Consider the following 21,880-nt stretch of genomic DNA (forward strand, 5'->3'; position numbering starts at 1 on the left):
GAGACCTTGTACTGTAACAAACTTTTGAAAGAATAAGTGTACCAGTTACAATCAAATTAACTGTTGGTTTTATACATCATATCTAGAGCTGCAGCTAACGATTATTTTCAAAATCGATTAGTTAGCCGATTATTAAGTCCGATTAATCGGTTAATCGGATACAAAATAAAATAAATCATTTCTATGCAGCACTTGCTTCAATAAAGCATCTGAAAGTATGCAGAAAAATTTGCTGAGGGGAGGAGAGCAACTGCAGTTTGTTCCATTTATATATGAAGGAAAGCATACCCAGTATTCTGACTCCAATTGCTTAAATTGTGATGTAACCCTTTCTGAGACTTCTATGCCCAGCCGGTATATAGCAAATACAATTACTATGGACAATCTTCATCAGATAGGTGAACTCACCAAATACCTTTCATCCATTAAGTTCTTTACTGAATGCAGCAGGTTACTAGCAGACAATAGAATGTAACAGATGGTTGAAATGATGGTATTTGCAGGTCAAAAAAGGGTAATGCCTTCCTCCTTATGTGCACCTGTGGCCAGAAAATGGCTTAATCGAATACACAGGAAGAAGGAGGTGTTTCATTATACAAATGGAGGAAACACAGAAAAATGTGGGGCAATAAACAAAGTAACCACAAAATGACAGCATACTAAATATTAACCTCTTGCCGTCCGCCCGTAGTAAAAAAACGGACGGACGGCAGCATACAATTGCTGTGGCAGCACACCCGGTAGCTCTTCAAACGCGCATGCTGCCTGCTCATCCCTGCCAGTCAATCATGGGATAGTCTAGGAAGCATGTTCATTTAAATGGATGTCTATATTTTATACAACTACATGTGGAGAGAGCCCCGTATGTGCAGATCAGCAGCTGGAAGGAATACACTATATTGCCTAAAGCAATATAGTGCTTTGGTACTATGTTGCTGTAGATGTGAACACCCCCCTGCAAATTATTGAGTTTAGGTGTTTCATGTGAAGGGTATTGTTACAACATACAAATGCATTTTGGCAATTGTGCACTTCCAACCTTGTTGCAGCAGTTTGGGGAAGGTCCTTAACTGTGCCCCTGTGCACAAAGCCAGCTCCATAAAACATGGTTTGATGAGTTTGCTGTGGAGTGTCCAACACAGAGCCCTGACCTCAACCCAACTGAACACATTTGGGATAAATTGAAACTCCAACTGCAAACCAGGTCTTCTTATCCAACATCATTACCTGACCTTACGAATGCTCTTTTGACTCAATGGGCCCAATTACCCACAGACACACTCACAAATCTTGTGAAATGCCTTTCCGGAAGGGTGGGATGGAGGCTGGAGGGGCAACAAGCTCATATAGAAGTGATGGTCTGATGTCTGCAAATTCTTGGATTCTTGGTGGTATAAATACCAAACGTGTGACAGTTACAGGATATATTGAATAGTTTTTACTTAAGAGACTTGCATATAAGAAGTTTCCAGCTGTAAATGCATACTGGCGCAGAGATAGTTCTAGCTAGCAAAGGAGAAATTGATGAATTGAGCTTTATAGCTTGAATCGCTTTTATATTAAGTCTGCCTCATATATACAGCTTTGCTCCTTATGCACTGCTTTGCTGTCTGACAAGCTTGAAAATGATTGACTCCTTCTTGTTGCTCTTGCTGTATGTGTAGCTGTAGAGGGAAGAAGCTGCACTGTATCACACGGATCGGTTTGAACAGGGGTAGCCAAACTTCGCCACTCCAGCTGTTGAACTACAAGTTCCATAAAGCATTGCAAGACTCTGACAGCAGCAGGCATTACTCCCAAAGGCAGATGCATGATGGGATTTGTTGGCCTACCACCAAACAGACTATTCCTCCTTCAGTCTATCATGACTCATCCACCTTACCAACCGTTCAGTGTCTGCCGCCATTCTCTCCAATGGCTCCCAATTGCCCAACTAATAAAATTCAGAATACTAACAATAACATAAAAAGCCATCTAAAACTCTGCCCCCGACTACATCTCCAACCTCACCTCAAAATATCCTATTATCCAATGGAAGGCTCTGACCTATTTGCTAAATCCAGGTGGTGACTTTTTTTTATTTGGCCAGGCAGTGTACTTTCCCCTGTGCCACTGATCTTTGCAAAGAATCTGACACTTCCAGGAGTCCCAATTGCTGGTCCCCTGCTGCAGTCATTGGTTCGATCCGCTGGCCTCTGTGTCACTATAGTGTCCTGTAGTGATGTAGGGGCCAGCGGGAGAAACCACAGAGCGGAGCAGGGAACCCGGCATTTGAAACCCTCTGAACTGTTGGATTCTGAAGATTCATTAGCCAGTGGTATTTCCCTTACTGCAGCAACAATCGATGGCACGGGTGTCGGGAGAGGTAAGCACTGTCTTTTATGCAAGGTGCACTTATACAAGTGACAGAGTCGCTTTAATACTATATTTTGTTACCAAATGCCCTCATGTGACCTAAAATTAGACAAACTAAATCATGTTGCTGGCCATCAGGAGCTGGAGCCCAGGCAGACAGATCCTATCTGGTAGTCTTACAGGGAGGAAAAAAATTATCAGAGCCGTCATTTGTAATCCGCAAATAAGACAACCCCCGTGTACCTATAGGATTACTAGCTATACAGGGAAGCAAAGTTTTTAGAACATTAGGCAGGCTACATTAGGATAGCTTATTTTTGGCTATTGAGATAAATATCTTAGATTAGCTGTAATTAATTTGCAGGTGGTATGCTAATTAATTGTTGATTTATGTGGTTGAATTACCTACGATAATGTGACAAATTGACCATGTGGTACTTGTTATATTAAGTGATAATTCATAATAATCTGTAATGTATTTATATTGGAACAATTCCATAAGTTTGTTCTTGTGTTAATGTGTTTGATTCATTGTCTAGTGAGATGCAGGGATTAGTTAAAGCTTAACCGATTTGATTGAATATTGTGATTCATTTTATTAGATCTGAAAGCCTGGCAGATGAAAAATCTGCCCACTTGATCCAGTTTATCTATTCATAAAAAAAAAATAACTAACTGGATTTTTAATTGCTGCTACAATAAGTATTTAAATCTGTATTTTTATTGATTTTCTATAATCCCATAATCCCCATGCACACTAGTTCTCGCATAGAGAGATGGAGGGCCCGCACTGTCGGTGAGTCAGGGTCATATTGCATTGCAGAGTCGTCACTTGGGAAAATGATTACAGGAGAGAGAAGCTCATGCAGACCTCATGAGTGCTCCTCCATTGTCCCACAAGAAGGCTTGGTTCAGGGCGATGGCCAGTCTATAATGTCAGTCAATACCCCATTTCTGGGGCCCAAGTATTTTATATTTGCATATAAAACAGATAACTAGGTATGCACTGATACCATTTTTTCGATACGATATTTTTTTCCCCGGTACTCATCGATACCGAATAATGATATGGAAGTCCCGTTGAGGAAGCAAGGCGGCGTGTGAAAACTCGCCACCTGGCTTCCCGATTAGCAGGGAAGCCGTCTCCATGCCTCTCGTCACTAGATGACGAGAAAGCATGGAGCGGGCTTTTTGGCCAAACGGCTCCATGCTTCCTCGTCAAGAGGTGATAAGGGAGCATAAGGCCTGCTTCCCGGCCAATCAGAGAGCCGGGCGCCGCGTCATTACATGGCGCCTGGCTTCCTGATTGGCCAGATTCCCAACCAATCAGGAAACCGGGCAGCGAGTCATTACAAGGTGCCTGGCTTCCTGATTGGCCTGGGAAGCCGACTCCATGCTCCCTCGTCACAAGTAACAAGGGAGCATGGAGCCGGCTTCCCGGCCAATCAGGAAGCCGGGCAGCGTGTCATGACTCGCCGCCCGGCTTCCTGCTACAGTAAGTTGTGGTATTGGGATACTCAGAATCGGTACCGGCTTCCTGATACCAGAAGCTCGGGTATCGGGCTAGGCATTGGAGTATTTGGGCGAGTAAGAGTACTTGTCCAAATACTCGGCATCTGCACCGATACCGATACTAGTATTGGTGTCGGTGCCTCCCCACAGATAACAGAACAAATATACAAATTATGTTTTTTGTTACATTTTATATAGATCAATCCTTATCTGGAAAGTCATCCAATATATGAGCAAACACCGTATACTGACAACATGTACCATAAAGTGGAGTTTATTATAACTGTCAACTGCTAATGCAAAAAAAAGGCGCCATAGACAGTTTTTCCTTGGTTGCACTTCAAAATGTCCCTGGTAAGACTACATATAGGTTAAAGAAAAAGGAGGAACCAAACATGGTTAGAACACAAATGTATTTACAAAGGCGATGGCCAGAGTCCTCCCTGCAGAAGGGAAGTTGTAAGATTTTAATATAGAAGCAATAACTATTGCCTCCTGCAGCCAAACCACATACCACACACACCAATCTTGCCTCCATCATTTTAAGCTATGCCAGAACCATCAAGGGGATACATCACTTTCGGTGGGCATGAGCAGCGGCTTCCCACCAAAGTATGACGAGCTCCAAGCTGGAGTGCATACAAGATGTCTACACATCAAATGTGCCACCGATGACACTGAGATCTCCCGTAGTCGGACACCTGGAAGGGAACATCTCACACTGGCTGGCTGAGTAACCAGGCAGAAGTCCGCAAAGCCTACATGGCACTGCATATATGCAAGGATGAGGTAAAAAAAAACAAACAAAAAGAAAACCAAGATAATGGAAACAGAGAAAATTCACTTTAACGCACTAAATACCACCAAGCTACAAACCAATACGAAACCAAAATCACCATAACAAAAACAGCAAAACACAACCCATATAAAACAGTTAAGGGCCTGTTCACACCATCTCCGCTGGGCTGTGTTTTTCTGCGCACCACTTCACATTTATTGTGGGAACAGGGCACATACAAAAAGACTGATATATCATCAATGTAAGTGTGCCATGATAAAGCATGACACAGGTATTGATGAAGCTTCGCTTTGCATACAATTAGGCACATGCTGTCCTCATTGCCATGCCTAGCAGTGGGTCCCATTAAAAGTAAATGCATTATGTAGTAAAAGGAGTTCAAGAAGCTTAAAAAAAAAACAACTGAAGCATATTCTTGTCATTCTGCTCCTAATTACTGCAGAAACAAGGCGACCACCTACGAACTCATGCTATGTGGGATGCGTAAATGTAATATCTCCACATGAATTGATGCCAATAAAGTACTCTAAAGTATAGTCAAGCCATCCAAGATAGTCAATAAATGAATAGTATCTTTTACATAAGATGATAGTTTTTCAACGTGAGGGCAGAGATAATGATCGACTACTCTGCTCGTCTTCTGGCTTGTAAACCTACCCCTGATATAATGGGTCTAAGTGGTGGGTTCTTCATATCCTGATATGTAGAATGTCTGTGTGACAGGATAACCTATTTTCAAAAACTCAGCTGCTTCTTTAGAGATCAACTGGTTTCCAAGGCTTGATGAAAAATCAGAAACAATTTTCTTTGATAGTTTATGGGTTCACCAGATGATATTTCCTTCTACTAATTCCCATTATTTAGAATTTGGAACACATGTTGATGTATTGATCATTATTTAGAATTACTATGTTACCGCCCTTATCTGAGGGCTTTATAGTAATTTTTACATTCTTACTGAGATCAAGCAAGGCTTAATATTGTACTTGATTCAGCTTATTGATTGCATATCCCATGTGCATTCCGTTAAAGCGGAACTTTACCCATATCTTTGAAATTACAACAAACACACCTTTAGAAATGTTCAGTAATGACGATCTACAAACACATACTTCTAGATAATTGCCGACTTTGTGTTCTTTGCATTCCTTATTTCTCTTTTCCTCCCCAGTCTTCTGACAGTGGCCATTTTTACTAAGGGCATATTAATATATCTCCCTTTACTTCCTGGAACTCTGGCACGTATGACTAGGACATGTGACCATGCACATCATCCCAGGGAAGGAAAATGCCTTTCCCTGAGATCTCGTGAGATTACAAATTAGATTTCCCAGCAATGCTCTGCTGATGTAACCTTCCCAGGATGCAATGATTGGGCACATCACTAATGGAAAAACAATAACTGCAGGTAGAAGAAAAATATGTTTATTTAACGAATGATTGTAAAATGATTTCATATCAACATGCTGATATGATTTTTAGTGAAAGGGGGTAAAAGTCCACTTTAACATGTTGAGTGAGTGTAGAGTGTTGTACTGTGTTGTCCATCAACAAAGTATAAGGTTGGATTTAGGGTGATGCCATGTATTTGGCTAGTTAAACAGGCAGTAGTGCAAGCTTGCCTGAAGAAAAGGCCAGTGTGCCTCAAAAAGCTTGCACTACAATGGGGAGCATTTATCAAAACTGGAGCAAACAAAATCTGGAGCAGCTGTGCATGGCAACCAATCAGCTTCTCTTTTCAGTCTGTTCAGTTAAGCTTTGAAAATAAAAGAGAGAAGTTGATTGGTTGCCATGCACTGCTGCTCCAGATTTTGTCTGCTCCAGTCCTGATAAATTCCCTTTAATCTATTTAGTTAGCAAATAAATGTTATGACCCTAAATCCAAACCAAAGCTTCCCTTACAGATACATCCACGCTAGCATTAGTCTGTATTGGCAGAAATGTTTAAGATTTATTCACATATGCTCTAGGGCAAAAGCCATTTGGCACAGCAGACGTTATTTGATCCTCACCTTGTTCACTCTGTCCTTGTATATGCAAATCTGCTTGATCGTATATGCTTCCATAAAAGTCCTATGGGGTAAAGCCTTTCCAATCTGTAAGTAATCCTTGCAAGAGTAACCCATTCTGTCTAATCTTTTTGCCTTTGCGTATTACTTTCAGACGTAATTTTCTGGTGAACATATATCTTTTACTAACTGGAGTTTTTCAATGTTCTGTGATGGGCAGAAACTTAAAGGGTATCTATAGTCAAAAACTAAAAACAAATCTGTGTTACTATATTGAATTTCCATAAGTTCTATCCCACTCCTAATAACCTGATCCATCTAGAAGCTTGTCAACTTACTTATTGTAGATGTCCATAGGATGGACTTATTCAATGCACTGACACCATTTCACTCAGCCCTGTGAATATGCACATCTTGGTGTCAACACTCTCACAGAGCCTTCCTTCTGCACTACAACTCAATGTCTGAACAATGTAACATTATCACTGGTTGCTGGAAGCAATGCATGACGGGATATGTAGTCTTGAGAAATGGAGATTGCATTACATCAAGCAGCAAAGAAATGGAGTTGAGAAATGGAGATTGCATTACATCAAGCACACAAAGCACACTGGGAATCCAGGAAGTTGATGGAAGTGATGGGCAGACGGAAGGCAGCACTCACTACATAAAAGGGATTTTTTGAATAAGCTTTGATTGTATTATCAGAAACATCTCCAGTATGTATTCCTATTACAATGCTGATGTTATAACAGGATAGTACTGTATATGCCGGGACTTTAGAACTTGTGTCTCCACAGGAGACCATTTATATGATGAAAGACTAGTAATCTCATATTCTTCTTTTCTTGATTCATTGCTCCTTTTTTGTCACATTACTGTCTCGACTGGACATATGCTTTGCTGGGTTGGCTGTGATCCAGGATCCTGGTTTAACTGATGCGCATTTTCACCAAAAACCTCTGTGATGGTTTGCGATGACCCATGTCGCCATCATATGTGTATGATAGTCTTTTTGAAATCCTTCTCTGCCCAACTTAAATGCCTAGAGCCAGTGTTGCGTTCATCATCATCATCATCATCATCATCATCATCATCATCATCATCATTAGGAGACATGACCTTTTGAACAGACGTGGCACCCATGGCTCCAATATCTTCAGTCGCACTCATTTGACAGCAACCTGCTACCACTTTAAAACTTCGCTTTGCCACCTATGCCCGGGAAGGAACCCACCCTGGTAAGCCCTCTTTCTTTCCCTCTCCCTACCCACCCTAGTCTTTCCTACTCTTTCTTCTTCTTCTCTCTCTATTTCTTTCCAACTGCCCTTCTTGTGCGCGACCTTTAATGTGTAATGTTTGCAGTGGTTTAGTATGCTCTCTCACAGTGCGAATGGCGGCTCTGTGATGCAGTGACTCACAAAAGAACAACTTCCTTCTTATAACCCTGTTAGTTTGTTGGGCCCCCCAGTATCCATGTCTGTCAGGGACCCAGGGGGGCCGTTCCTCACCAGGCTCACCGGCATCGGGCGCAGGCTCCTCCTCCTGGCAGGGCATCTGGCACTGGGTTTGCCGGTGCGCGCTTGTAGTGCGCCTGCGCCACTCTGCGTTCCAGGTGCTACTTAGGCAATAACCTGATCCATCTAGAAGCTTGTCAACTTACTTATTGTAGATGTCCATAGGATGGACTTATTCAATGCACTGACACCATTTCACTCAGCCCTGTGAATATGCACATCTTGGTGTCAACACTCTCACAGAGCCTTCCTTCTGCACTACAACTCAATGTCTGAACAATGTAACATTATCACTGGTTGCTGGAAGCAATGCATGACGGGATATGTAGTCTTGAGAAATGGAGATTGCATTACATCAAGCAGCAAAGAAATGGAGTTGAGAAATGGAGATTGCATTACATCAAGCACACAAAGCACACTGGGAATCCAGGAAGTTGATGGAAGTGATGGGCAGACGGAAGGCAGCACTCACTACATAAAAGGGATTTTTTGAATAAGCTTTGATTGTATTATCAGAAACATCTCCAGTATGTATTCCTATTACAATGCTGATGTTATAACAGGATAGTACTGTATATGCCGGGACTTTAGAACTTGTGTCTCCACAGGAGACCATTTATATGATGAAAGACTAGTAATCTCATATTCTTCTTTTCTTGATTCATTGCTCCTTTTTTGTCACATTACTGTCTCGACTGGACATATGCTTTGCTGGGTTGGCTGTGATCCAGGATCCTGGTTTAACTGATGCGCATTTTCACCAAAAACCTCTGTGATGGTTTGCGATGACCCATGTCGCCATCATATGTGTATGATAGTCTTTTTGAAATCCTTCTCTGCCCAACTTAAATGCCTAGAGCCAGTGTTGCGTTCATCATCATCATCATCATCATCATCATCATCATCATCATCATCATTAGGAGACATGACCTTTTGAACAGACGTGGCACCCATGGCTCCAATATCTTCAGTCGCACTCATTTGACAGCAACCTGCTACCACTTTAAAACTTCGCTTTGCCACCTATGCCCGGGAAGGAACCCACCCTGGTAAGCCCTCTTTCTTTCCCTCTCCCTACCCACCCTAGTCTTTCCTACTCTTTCTTCTTCTTCTCTCTCTATTTCTTTCCAACTGCCCTTCTTGTGCGCGACCTTTAATGTGTAATGTTTGCAGTGGTTTAGTATGCTCTCTCACAGTGCGAATGGCGGCTCTGTGATGCAGTGACTCACAAAAGAACAACTTCCTTCTTATAACCCTGTTAGTTTGTTGGGCCCCCCAGTATCCATGTCTGTCAGGGACCCAGGGGGGCCGTTCCTCACCAGGCTCACCGGCATCGGGCGCAGGCTCCTCCTCCTGGCAGGGCATCTGGCACTGGGTTTGCCGGTGCGCGCTTGTAGTGCGCCTGCGCCACTCTGCGTTCCAGGTGCTACTTAGGCTGGGGGAGGTCCTCAGCACTCACCACCCGCCTCTCAGCCCTGCTATTGGCTCCTGACTGAGGAAGCTTCCTGGTTGCCCCTGCAACCAGGGGGTGGTCCTGGGTTTCCCTGTGTATATAAAGCTGGTCAGAGCCTTGACTCATTGCTGAGTTATTCTACCTCATGGTGAACACCCAGCCCCCCTGTATGAACCTGCCTTTTGTGATTGATCTGACCTCCCGGCTACCGACCCTTTCGCCTGACCCCACGCCTGTGAACCTCGCTGCCTGCCTCGACCCAGACCTGGACTTAACTATTCTTTTGGATTGCCCTTTTGATACCTCGCTATTGGACTTGCTTTCGTCCCTGCCAAGGGATTCCACTCCCGGCCCAGCCATCCAGCCTGACAATGTGGACGCTAACATGTACTTGATCTGTTCGACTAGCGAAGTCTACTCCACCAGCGATATCTGTCATTCTGCTTGAAAATTGAGCTTTACCTATCCTAATACAGTTCTGTAACTCGTTGATTTGTGTGCTGTATGTTGCAACCATGTGCTACTACTGCCTTCACAAATGTGTTCTGTTATGTCAAAATCAATAAACATCTTTGATTTAAGGAGACATGACTTTTCATTTTGCCCAAGAATCGTGCTCATAGTGACCATCACGAAAGCACTGTATTTGTGTGCAGTTCCTGGCGATCTTATAATCATTATGTGCAGTTCCTGGCGATATTATAATTGTTATGTGCAGTTCCTGGCGATCTTATCAGTCTGTGTTTTTCTAAAATTAGAATAAAAAGAAGTGTTAAAAGACAAATAGGAAGAATCAGAATTACTGCCGTCATCTGTTTTTTTAAATTTGGAATGGATTTATTTGTTCTTTTAATATTCAAGTTCCTGCGCCATTTATAAGCTCTCCCTGTCTGAAAAGCAGGTTGATCTCTCAAAATCGTCTTATCCTTCTTTTTTATTAATGACTCAACTGTAATGTTCAAGGAGTTTCACTTCTTCATCCTTAAAAACCACAGCTTCAGAAAAAGGAATAGTTTTACGGCTAAGTTCTGAATGTGAGTTTTTCAATCTCGTGTTTGTAATATCCCTTCAAAAGCTTCATCATAATTAGGGAGCTTCATTTCGACTTTTGATCCCATCTACATTTCAAATCATTATTTTAGCTCTGCGCAGCTGCAGCCACTGTGTAGCAATTCAGCTTCAAATGTCACTGAAGATGCACTGAAAAAGCACACACTAGTACGTAAGTGTGGCATAATGTGCCAGTATGACGAGCCCTCCACCTTCCCAACCCAGCTGTCTTAAAGAGGAACTTTACCCATATATTTGAAATGACAACAAATACACCTTTAGAATATTTAGTAATGTCAATCTACAAAGAGATGCATCTAGATAATTGCCGGCTTTTTATTCTTTGCATACCTCAATTTTCCTTCTTTCCCTGTTCTTCTCACAGTGGCCATTTTTACTAAGGGCAGATTAACATATCTCCCTTTACCTCCTGGAAGTCTAACACAGGGCTAGGACATGTGACCATGCACATCATCTCAGGGGAAGAAATTGCCTTTCACTGAGATCTCCTGAGATTACAGATGAGATTTCATGAGATTTCCCAGCAATGCTCTGCTGATGTAACCTTCCCAGGATGCAACGCTTGAGCACAGGCTGCATCACTAATGCCCAAGAGGACCCGAAAGTGGAAAACAGTAATTGTAAGTAAAAGCAGTTTAACTAATGAATGTAAGATGATTTCATATCAACCTGCACGGCTGAATGCTGATGTAAATTTTAGTGTAAGGAGGTAAAGGTCCGCTTTAAGGTCCACTTTACAGACAACATAGTAGACTTTTGCTTCAATAAGCGGCCTTTCCCCATCACTGCACAGTCTTTGCAGCATAGTTACCCCTTCTGCATCCTCTACAAACTGCACATTCATACCATAGGCCCATTCATTCCTATAGGTGAGCCATAGTATTTTGGACAGCTGGAGGCTATGAGTACTATTCGCCCTTGGGAATGGAGCCATGGCATGCATATACAGTAAGAAGAGGTCGAATTGGGGACATTTTTGTTGTAAAGGTTCTGTGGCCCTGGACAGGGCTACATAGTAGAATTTACTGGAAAGGAAAATAAGTACTGTATGTTACCAGTACCTTTTATCCTCAAATTTAGTTGCAGCCCATAGCGAGCCTTATCCATATGTGTTGGAGGGAAGATGCTTTTCAATCTGTATTGCACTATAGCAGGTAAATACATTTAAGGTTTCAATCCCTAGCTGTCTTTTTCCAATGCAGGTTTACATTAAATTGGTTGCTAGAAGGCGGCACTGACTGCCACATTTATTCCTTCAAACACTTCGATAAAGTATTTTGTATTTTCCCCCCATGTGATACAGCAGCAGCTTACAGAGTACATTGACATCAGCTTGTGCCTGCAAAGTAGTTTCAAAGAAATATAGAGACTGCAGTTGATGAGCACTTTATGCCAGTTATTTGGCTGTCATGCTGGTCCTTTTCCTTCAGTGTTTTAGAGTTACTGGACCAGGATATGGATGCAGATAAGGACTTCTGACTTTTCTTGCACTTTCCTGATCTGCACGCTTGCTTGTGGTTGGTCAGTAACTCAGAAAGTGTTAAAGCCAATGGGTTAGCTTCCCTGCCTGGCAACTTGCACTTTCAGAAGAAGGCCTGTAATGGGAGCCCTTGTATTTCTCCCTTAAAGTGACATTAAAGGATAACAAATTTTTTTTCCTCCCCCCCCATGTTAATGTCAGCACTTACCTTAAATGATGTCTCTTAATCCGATCTTCCTCTTCTTTCTGCATGTTTTCATCTGTCCCTCCAGCGGTGTGGCGGCTCTCCGATCCAGCGCTGACTCCTCTCTGCTTGCAGGCACTTCTGATCCAGCAGTGTCTGCATTCGGGTGCACGTGTCCATAGACTTACCTTGCGTCTCTGCTCGTCTCCCGGCCGAGAATCCGAACTGGGTATGTACCCACCCCAAGATCCTTTGCGGCCGCACGAACAGTTCCGGATTCTCGTCTCGTGAGCGTCCAGCGATAACGAGGTAAAGTTTAAACCGCTGTTTTGTTTTTTAACTTTTTGCCTATATCTACTGCTTTCTAGCAGTAGATATATGCAAAAAAAAATTGAGGCTTTAGAACCACTTTAATAGATTTCCTTTAAAGCCCAATTTAAAGGAGAACTGTGTGGTGAGTGCTTTTCACTCACCTCATAGTTCTAGCCGACCTGTGACAATGAGACTGTCACAGGTCGGCTCAGTAGATCGGGAGGTGAGCGAACACATACCGGCGTTCGCTCACCTCTCGATCCTGTCACGGCTCTCTGCCGTGACAGGGGAGGGGCTGGATTCCCCCCTCCCCGCTCCGATCCGCCAGCGCTAACTGGTGGAACGGACGGGGGAGGGGGCGGGTTCAGCTGGCTCTGCCTCTAGATAGGCAGAGCCAGCTGTCAGTCACACAGCTGGGCGGATCCAGACATAATTGTCGGGATCCGCTTCAGCGTCTCAGTATACCGCGAGCAACAGCTAGGGGAGGACGCTAGTTTGTGTCCTCCCATTACCCTAAGGAGAACTATGGGGAAAAGCCTTAACCCCATAGTTCTCCTTTAAGTCTTATACCTTTTTATCCCTAAATAGTCCCGCACCCTTGTATTTTACCATTTGTGACTGATTTTTGCTAGGGAATAACTAAAAATACTTTTTTTTCTCAGTGAAATGCTGCTTCCTGCCTTCACTTTGCAGTGTTCTAATAAATTATTTTATTTAACACGCTTATCGATACAAAAGAGAGAAATACAGAAATTAGGCCACAAAGTACTGAACAAGTCCAACAGAATGTAGTACAAAAAGTGTAAATGGAAAACAAATGCAAACCGAAGATCATCACACAAACTCACAAATAAACAAAAAACTATGATAGGTTGGAGGGGACCAGCTGATGTAGCAAACTTGGCCAAGTGTCCCGAAGGTCATCTGGACCTCCAGAAAGAGATATAACAAAAATATTATGGGGAAATAGAGCTCTTGCAGAATGTGCTATGCAAATAAACTGGCAAGCTATTGATGCATGAGGAAAGAACATGAAAGGCACTTTCTCTCCAGCACTTATGTAAACATAGTAGGCCCAGAATTTGCAGACTCCAGGTAACTGACTATGGTGTTTTAGGTGGAAAACAAGAAACTTACATAATTAAAGGGCAACATACAAACCCCTGTGCAGATTTCGAGATTATTAAAGGATTTGAGATAAATTATTGTCTCATCAATCCTTTAGTAAATTGGCCTTATCGTCTCTAGTAGTATTTGAGTCCCGGACTAAATGCTTAGTCAACACTCAGCCCAAGCATGGCTAACTCCAATTTGTGTAGATGACAGGTACACTTATACTCCAGTAACCACTCATCAAACCACACTAGCAGCTGTGAAAACCAGAAGACAAAAAAAATGAAAGTCATGGGAAAAAAAGCTATTTAATAGCACTCGTGGTGCCAGTTTTAGCTAAATAAACAAATCAATCAGCCAGATAAGGGATCATAACAAATATCAGAATGGTCTTGGGAACGCTGGCCCTTAAGCTGATGTAAGACAAGGTGTATTTATATTAACGGAGTAAAGTAATGATGCTGTCAGGGAATGATTTAACACCAGTCGATGAAATTTACAGGGTGCTTGCAGCGATAGAAGCCCATAAAACAGAATAAGGGCTGAGCCTCTTCTGCTGTGTCCCTCACATATACACTTCGGTGCCGTGAGTTTACATGTGTGCCCCCAGGCAGCCTTTTATCACATGTGAGCTGTAATGGCGGCAGCCATAAATAATATATTGCAATGTGTCAGGTGTGAGACTTGGGTAAGCTTCACTTTTCCTGTAATTCTGCCTTGCTCCTTTTTGTCTGGAATAGAACAGTAACATACGCCTACTGGATACTTTATGAGGTGCCTTATAAAGTAGAACTTTAACTGAAAAGCAAAGATTGCTAGCAGGAAGGCTTTTTTATTGCAGAAGGGGCATACTATGTCTCTTCTGCAATACAAGCGTCTTACCTACCCTACCGCCAGCCTGACTAGCTAACCTAGTAGCTAACTTCCCATTTAAATGGGCATATGACGGAATTCTACAGTACTTCCCACAAATAAAGAATGGTTTATTGACCTAGACCATCTAAGACTGATGGAAGAATTGACCCACTCGCTATACGATCGTTCTACTAAATTTGAAACAATATGGCGACCTTGGCTTGAGTTTAAGGAATCTTCTACTTATGTGCAGATGGTGTATTGACTGTGTCCCTGATGCTTATATTTTGGTTCCCAATCATTCTAGGACACAACTGTAATCATTTAATGTAGCCACTGGCGGATTCCATGTCCTATCTACCTGCCTACACCTGGGTATCTTCATTATTGTTTGCCTTGTCTCTCTCTTTTGCATAATCTCCATTATTTCCCCCAATACTTCTTCGCCCCCCCCCCTCCCCCAATCCCTTATATTCTTCCTTTCCCCTTTTTGGTTAACCCAACAAGTCATATACAACTGTGGTCAAGGTCATTGGTTAGACTGGTTGACAGAATTCATTACACACCACGTGCCTTAGATCTTGAGCGATTGACCTTTACCTGTTTATGATTGCAAGAAACCAAGCTCTCTCATTTGAATGTTTATTGGATTGGAATGTTTTCTTGTTTTTCTTGTCTTTGTAACTGAAAAACTTTAATAAAAAATTGGCATATTACATATTTAGGCATAAAAATTGCAAGATCACTTGAAAAGAACTTCCCACCGCTGCTCCAAGCTCTTAAAAAGAACCATACCAGCTGGAACACAACGTCTTACACCTGGTTCGGGAGAAATGTGATCCTAAAAATGAACATTCTTTCAAGGGTCCTTTCCCTAATCTTATTTGATCCTCATTTCTTCGTACCCTATGCTGGAAATTCACACAGTTCATTTGGTCTCAGACCCACCAGAGGTTACAACTTACAAACTTCTCAGCCTACTTGAGGACCACAGGGGTATGGGATTTCTTGGCCCCGTGACGTACTATCAGACGACCCATATCATTAGAGTCCTAGAGTGGTGCAGAAATTTGCAACATAAACAATGGATTGCCTTGGATCAGGTTGGCTCTAGTGTACCTCTTTGTTACCTCCCTTGGTTGGAAACACACCACTCCAGGATTCTAAAGTTACCCTCTTATTGGCCCATCGCCAAAAAATTTTCGACAGATTGCATTCTCTAATAATCCTGATAGTGGGTCACCCAGACTTCGCCCCAAGTTTGGGAGACAAGTATGTCTCCCGTTCCTTTACTAGCAATAAATACAGGCTTAAGGATTTCCTAGCAGGCTCAAGAATTAAATGACCTGCAGATATTCAGTCGGGATAGATCTGCCATTAGATAACTTGACATTGCAACAGTTGAGGCACGTCTGCTCCAGGATCCTATGGCGGGGCTGCATCCCTGCACCTCAACGTCGTTTCAACGCATGTGCTACGATAAGGACACATTGTGACATTCTCTATGCTTGAAGAACAAACTTTTAGGCCTCATTCACACGAGAAAAGGCCGGCACGTACAGCTCCGTGGTGCATGCAAGGCCGTATCGGGCAACTCCCGGGAAGGACATGTGCTGTGTGTGATTAATATGCAGCTCCTGTCCTTCTCAATGGAAGTACCCGTCATACGCCCCCCTACGCTCACCTCAAGTGCAGGCCCGTACGGGTGCGGGTGTCCCAGCTCGGACCCAGACAGGATCCCGTAGGGTGGCATATGTCCGTATACTCCCATAGAGAAGGACAGGGGCTGGGTACTAATCACACGCAGCACCAGTCCTTCCCGGGAGCTGCCCGATACGGCCATGCACGCAGCACAGAGCTGTTCGTGCCGGCATTTTCTCGTGTGAATGAGGGCAAAGTCCAAACACCAGACTCATTCATCCTATACTCTTTTTGATGAAGTGGGAAAGAGCCCTGTCGATTGGTAATTTTTTTTTTTATTAGCTTCCGCTTTAAAGCAGAAATGAGCTTTCAGTTTAAGTTAGTCAGCATTACATTCTAAGTGCATCAAAACAAAAGTGTGCATATTTTGTAGAAAGCAGCCACAGCCTGAGTAGAAAAGCATACCCCTGACAGTTGGTTGCAGAGAGGGACCTTTGCTCTGTGTGGAAGCATTGGCCTCTCTGCAGAGGTCTGACATCCTCCTTCCTGCTGAGTCACACCTATAGCTCTGCAATCAGCAAAATTCTGCTCTCTGCTGAATGAAGAGCTCAGGCTCTGACTCAGTAGGGAGCATGTTGGACCTCTGCAGCAAGGCCAATGCTTTCACACACAGAACAAGGGTCCTTCTGTGTAGCATGCTGGGAGGGGACAGTCTTTTTTACTCAGGCTGTGGCTGCTTTGTAAAGAAAATAAATTGTAAGACTGTGCAGACCTTTTGTTTTTATGCACCTGGAATGTATTCAAACTGAATGTTCAGTTGTGCTTTAACACCATGCCAAGTGCTATGGCACAGTGAATAGTAATACAAGACTCTCGATGCTTACTGCTGGAGGCTTTCGTAGACCTAGCCCGAGTGTTTGGATGTTCTCAACGTTGCTGAAATGCGAGACCTACAAATCAAGAAACAGCCAAAGAATAAAACAATGTTCAGTCATCTGTCGTGTAGGGATTCAGACGCTCTTAAGATGCTGTCATTGTGACCATGGAAAGTGACAGAGAGTTGAGATGAAAGCCGGAGAAGTCCAGCTCAATATTGGCATTGAAGCACATCGCGCACAGTATGCCGCACGGACTATTGTGGTTTTGTATTCCATTGGTGTCCTGCTCGCATTGCCTTTCTTCTGTACCACCTGCTATAATGTGGAGGTCAGTGTCTTGTCCAAATCATTCCTTTTACCGTTTCCATGTTCAGCCCAGCTAGGCAGATGTTCAATATTTTCTCCTCAGGAATCTGCATCAAGTGGAATGAATGTTTCATCCGTCTTAGGTGTGTTTTCCTGACAAGACAGGTTAGTGTCTGCAGAGAATTGTGGCTTCAAGGGATAGGAGGGGGATCTGTGATGGATGAAATCCTTGTAGAATCTGTCTTTTTCATAACTCCTTTGCTTTGGATTGTGTATTTCTTGTTATTAAAGACGACTCCAAGCACAACGATAATAAAACACCTTTACCAACATATTCCTTTCAGAGTCAACAAGTGTAATTACCGGAAATCTATCTTTTTAGTGAAGTTCTACTATGCAGCTGAAAGTTAGGATCAGGCCTTTAGTGGGAGGTGGCACCAGGTTGGCTTAGAGGAGAGAGATAGCTCATTGGTGTATTGATAATTAGTGGTATTTCAAAAGGAAGGAAAGAGGTAGGTGTAAGCAACTTGCCGTTCTGTGCATGCGCCATGTCCCGCTAGGAGGGTAAACAGGCGCACAACAAGTATTCCCCACGGAAAGACGCGCCGTATGGCGCACCGGAAGTGACGCGCATACGGCGGGAGTTACAAGAAAAACGTGCCAAAGGCGCACAGGAAGTGATGTGCATGATTGGCCCACTTCCCTATATAAACTGGATCAGCATGTCACTTAGTTCCTGGATTGTCTTCTCAGCTCCTGTTTGTGTATTGTATCCTGTCCCCTGCCTTGTCTTGAAGATCATTGATTACCTGGATTTTGACCTGTTTCTGCTTCAACTACTTTCCTCGATTGCTGCCTGCCTTTTTGACCTCGGACTGTTTATTGGATTATTCTTCTTCAAATTCCCTCGGTACTGCATCTGACCTCCCGGCTTCTGAGCTCGGCTTGCCTTGACTACGATATCTGGATTACCCTTCTGCTTGCACGGTTTCACGACCACTGGCATCTGTACGGGCCAGCATGTAGCTGTGTGAATGAGGTCTATGTCAGAAGAGAGAGTGAAGGTCTGCTTTAGGTTCAGACGTTTGTGAGGAGCCGGAAATAAGACTCCAAGACAACCAGTGACAGAATCGGAAAATCAGAGTCGCCGTCTAGAGTCCTGAGCAGCAATATTGCATACAGGACATTGATAAAGCCAAGCAGCGACTACACAGGACAGGCAATTACGTTCACAGGTAGGCAGCAGCTATCATAACTAATTCAAACATTTTCTTTCTTTCAACTAGGGATTTAGTTCAACTTGAAATTGCAATGCCTTAAAATAATTATCAGCATGTTCCCTCTGGGCAGGTGGGTGAGAAATTTCCCATTGTTCCCTTCCTCTTAGAACCCACCGTCGTGTTCTAGTCCGTCTCCTCAGTTCACATGTTGAACATTGTTTCAGGCGGATGAACACTCTCCAGCTAAGCATGGTACCATGGACAGCTCCCATGAGAATCTTCCTCTCCTACATCATTACCAGCCTCTGATTAGGTTTTTATACACATCATTTGTATCAATTAACAGTGTAATTACTTTTCAGTCCTGCACGTGTCAGAGGAAAATGTGCTTTGGGATCTCTGGCTGCCAGGCACTTCTCCAAGAAGGAACTTCTCAAATGGGGTTTATTTCCATGGTTTTTAATAGTTAAAGAGAGAGAGATACTTTAATTGAAAAAAATACATAGCTCTAAAGCTGTTACATATTGCTGTAATTCAGCCTAATGCTGGGCACACACCTTACAACCATCGCAAGACTTTTGTCTTGCGATGGTTGTAAAGGTGGCCATACACTTTACAACCATCGCAAGACCTTAGTAATTTTTTTTTTTTTTATAAATTCTTTATTGAACAGTTTTATCATATAACAGCGAACAAGGGTAAACGTGTCATATCATTTCACATCAGAAGTACTGAGAACTCAGATAATTGTAATAAGCACAGAGGCCAACTAGGACTTTGCAAACATTGATCTTACGTCTAGCCCCCGCATTCGCGAAGGCCTTGCCAGTATTTAAATAGTTCGCATTGCCACCGTGTGCTGACCAGATGCGCTACCAATGACATTCAGTGGTCCGCCGACATGGCATGGCGTCTATATTGGGATCATCGTAGTGGTCTCTGATATAGGTCGGGAGGTGGGTGTGGGAAGGGAGGGTGACATACAATGGGTGGACAGGGGGTTTGAAGAAGGGAGGAAGCGGGGGGGGGGGGCAAGCTAGGATCGTGACTGCTTTCCTCAGGAGGCCATGATGTGTTGGTATTCGGTTGTTGCAGTGAATTCATCCCAGTAAAACCAGGTGGTGGCGAATTTGGCGGAGGTACACCTAATAGAGCTAGTCAGGTCCTCCATGGTTCTGATGTCGTTCACTTTGGTAAACCAGAGCCTCACCCAAGGTGGGATCTCCTGTTTCCATAGGATTGGGATACATGCGCGTGCCGCATTCAGCAAGTGTACCAGCACTGACCGGGAGTACCCCTTCAGTGGGAATGAGTTATGGTGAAGGAGGAAGAACGCTGGGTCTTCCGGGATTTGGTGGTCCGTAAACTTCTGGGCTATCTGCCGGACCCGTGACCAAAAAGGTGTTAGTTTGGGGCAGGCCCAGAAAATATGGAGCATGTCTGCGGGAGAGGAGGCACACCGCCATTACGCCTCCGATACCTCGTTGTACATCAGGTGAAGTCTGTGTGGAGTTCTATACCAGCGGGTTAGTATTTTGTAGCCCGATTCCTGGTATTTGTTGCATATGGACGCCTTCAAGGAGAGACTCAGGAGCCTGGCCCTGTCATCATGGGAGAACTGGATCCCCAGCTCTCTCTCCCACTGTCCAAGAAAGGACAGTGGGGAGTCCAGGTCTGCCTCTACCACCAGTCGGTAACAGAAGGACAATGTCTTAGCCATCGGTCCCGTGTCGGTAGGTTGTAAAGTAATTAAAAAAACGTACTGAGGGGCAGGCTTCCGATGACCGCAATGTTAAACGGGCAGTGTGCGAGTGCGCACACCGGCCCGTTTGGCATTTGTCTCCGAGCAGGAGAAGATTTTCGACTGGTTTTATAGCATGCTACTTAGACGAAAGACGTGCGACCGTGCAGTAGAAACGGTCGCACGCCTTCCTTCACATATGCATGATTCTCGTACGATCGCGGGATTTCCTGCGATTCTCGTACGAGAATCGTGCAGTGTATGGGCACCTTAACGATAATCGTACGATCGCGGGATTTCCCGCGATTATCGTACGATTATCGCAAGGTGTGTGGGCACTTTTAGTGTTTGCAACGTGATACTACCAGAGCTGCAGAAAATAGAAACTGCAGATTTGAAGTTGTGTCATTCAGACCTTAAAGCTGAACTCTAGGCAAGTGGCTTAATTCACAGCAAACAAAATACAGATACTGTATGTGACCTCTTAGCTACTAATGGATTTGTAATTCAGACAGGAGGGTGACACCACACTCCCCACCCCCAGCCTGCTGCATCAACACAACGTCATCCAATTTGCTCACTCTGCTCTCCCCTGTCAACATACTGTACACTGCCTGGCCAAAAAAAGTCACCACCTGGATTTCAGGCAGTGTTATGATCTGGGGTTGCTGCAGTAGGTCAGGTTTAGGTTTAGCAATATTATATCCCCACAAATTGAGGTAATTTGCCTACCAGAATATTGAATGATCAGGTTTTTCCATCAATGGATTTCTTCTTCACTGATGGCACATTGGGCATATTCCAAGATGACAATGCCAGTATTCATTGGGCGCAGATTGTGAATGAGTGGTTCAGGGAACATGAGACATAATTTTCACACATGGATTGGCCACCACAGAGTCCAGACCATAACCCCATTGGGAATTTTTGGGATGTGCTGGAGAAGAATTTACACAGAGGTCTGACTCTTCCATCATCACTACAAGATCTTGGTGAAAAATGAATGCAACTCGAGTGAATTAAGTGTTGTAACATTGCAAAAGCTTATCGAAACGATGCCACAGCTAATGCCTGCCGTAATCAAAGCTAAATGCGGTCCAATGAAATATCGGTGTATGACCTATATTTTTTTTGGCCGGGCAATGTATTACCTGCCTTTTATGCAGCGGGGCACATTTTAAAATTGATAAACTAGTGACATTGCTTCAACCTCTTCACAACCCATGACGGGATAATCCCATCATGAAGTCTGAAGGGGTTAAACAGACTCCACCGGGAGTCTGTTTAGGTTTGTAGGGCCTGCTTTAAGGTGCCCATACACTGCACGATTCTCGTACGAGAATCGCGGGAAATCCCGCGATCGTACGAGAATCGTGCAGTGTATGGAAGGCATGCGACCGTTTCTACTGTACGGTCGCACGTCTTCCATCGAAC

At 43.6% G+C, this 21,880-nt stretch overlaps 1 protein-coding gene across 1 annotated transcript in view; it reads left to right on the forward strand.

Annotated features, from left to right (window-relative positions):
• RAB26 (RAB26, member RAS oncogene family) overlaps positions 1 to 21,880 on the forward strand; it is a 197,989-nt gene that overhangs the window by 33,115 nt on the left and 142,994 nt on the right. The gene's annotated exons all lie outside the window — the stretch shown is intronic.

The sequence above is a fragment of the Nanorana parkeri genome, unplaced genomic scaffold (assembly GCF_000935625.1).
Source record: "Nanorana parkeri isolate BGI_ZX_2015 unplaced genomic scaffold, ASM93562v1 scaffold19, whole genome shotgun sequence".
Lineage (NCBI taxonomy): Eukaryota > Metazoa > Chordata > Amphibia > Anura > Dicroglossidae > Nanorana > Nanorana parkeri.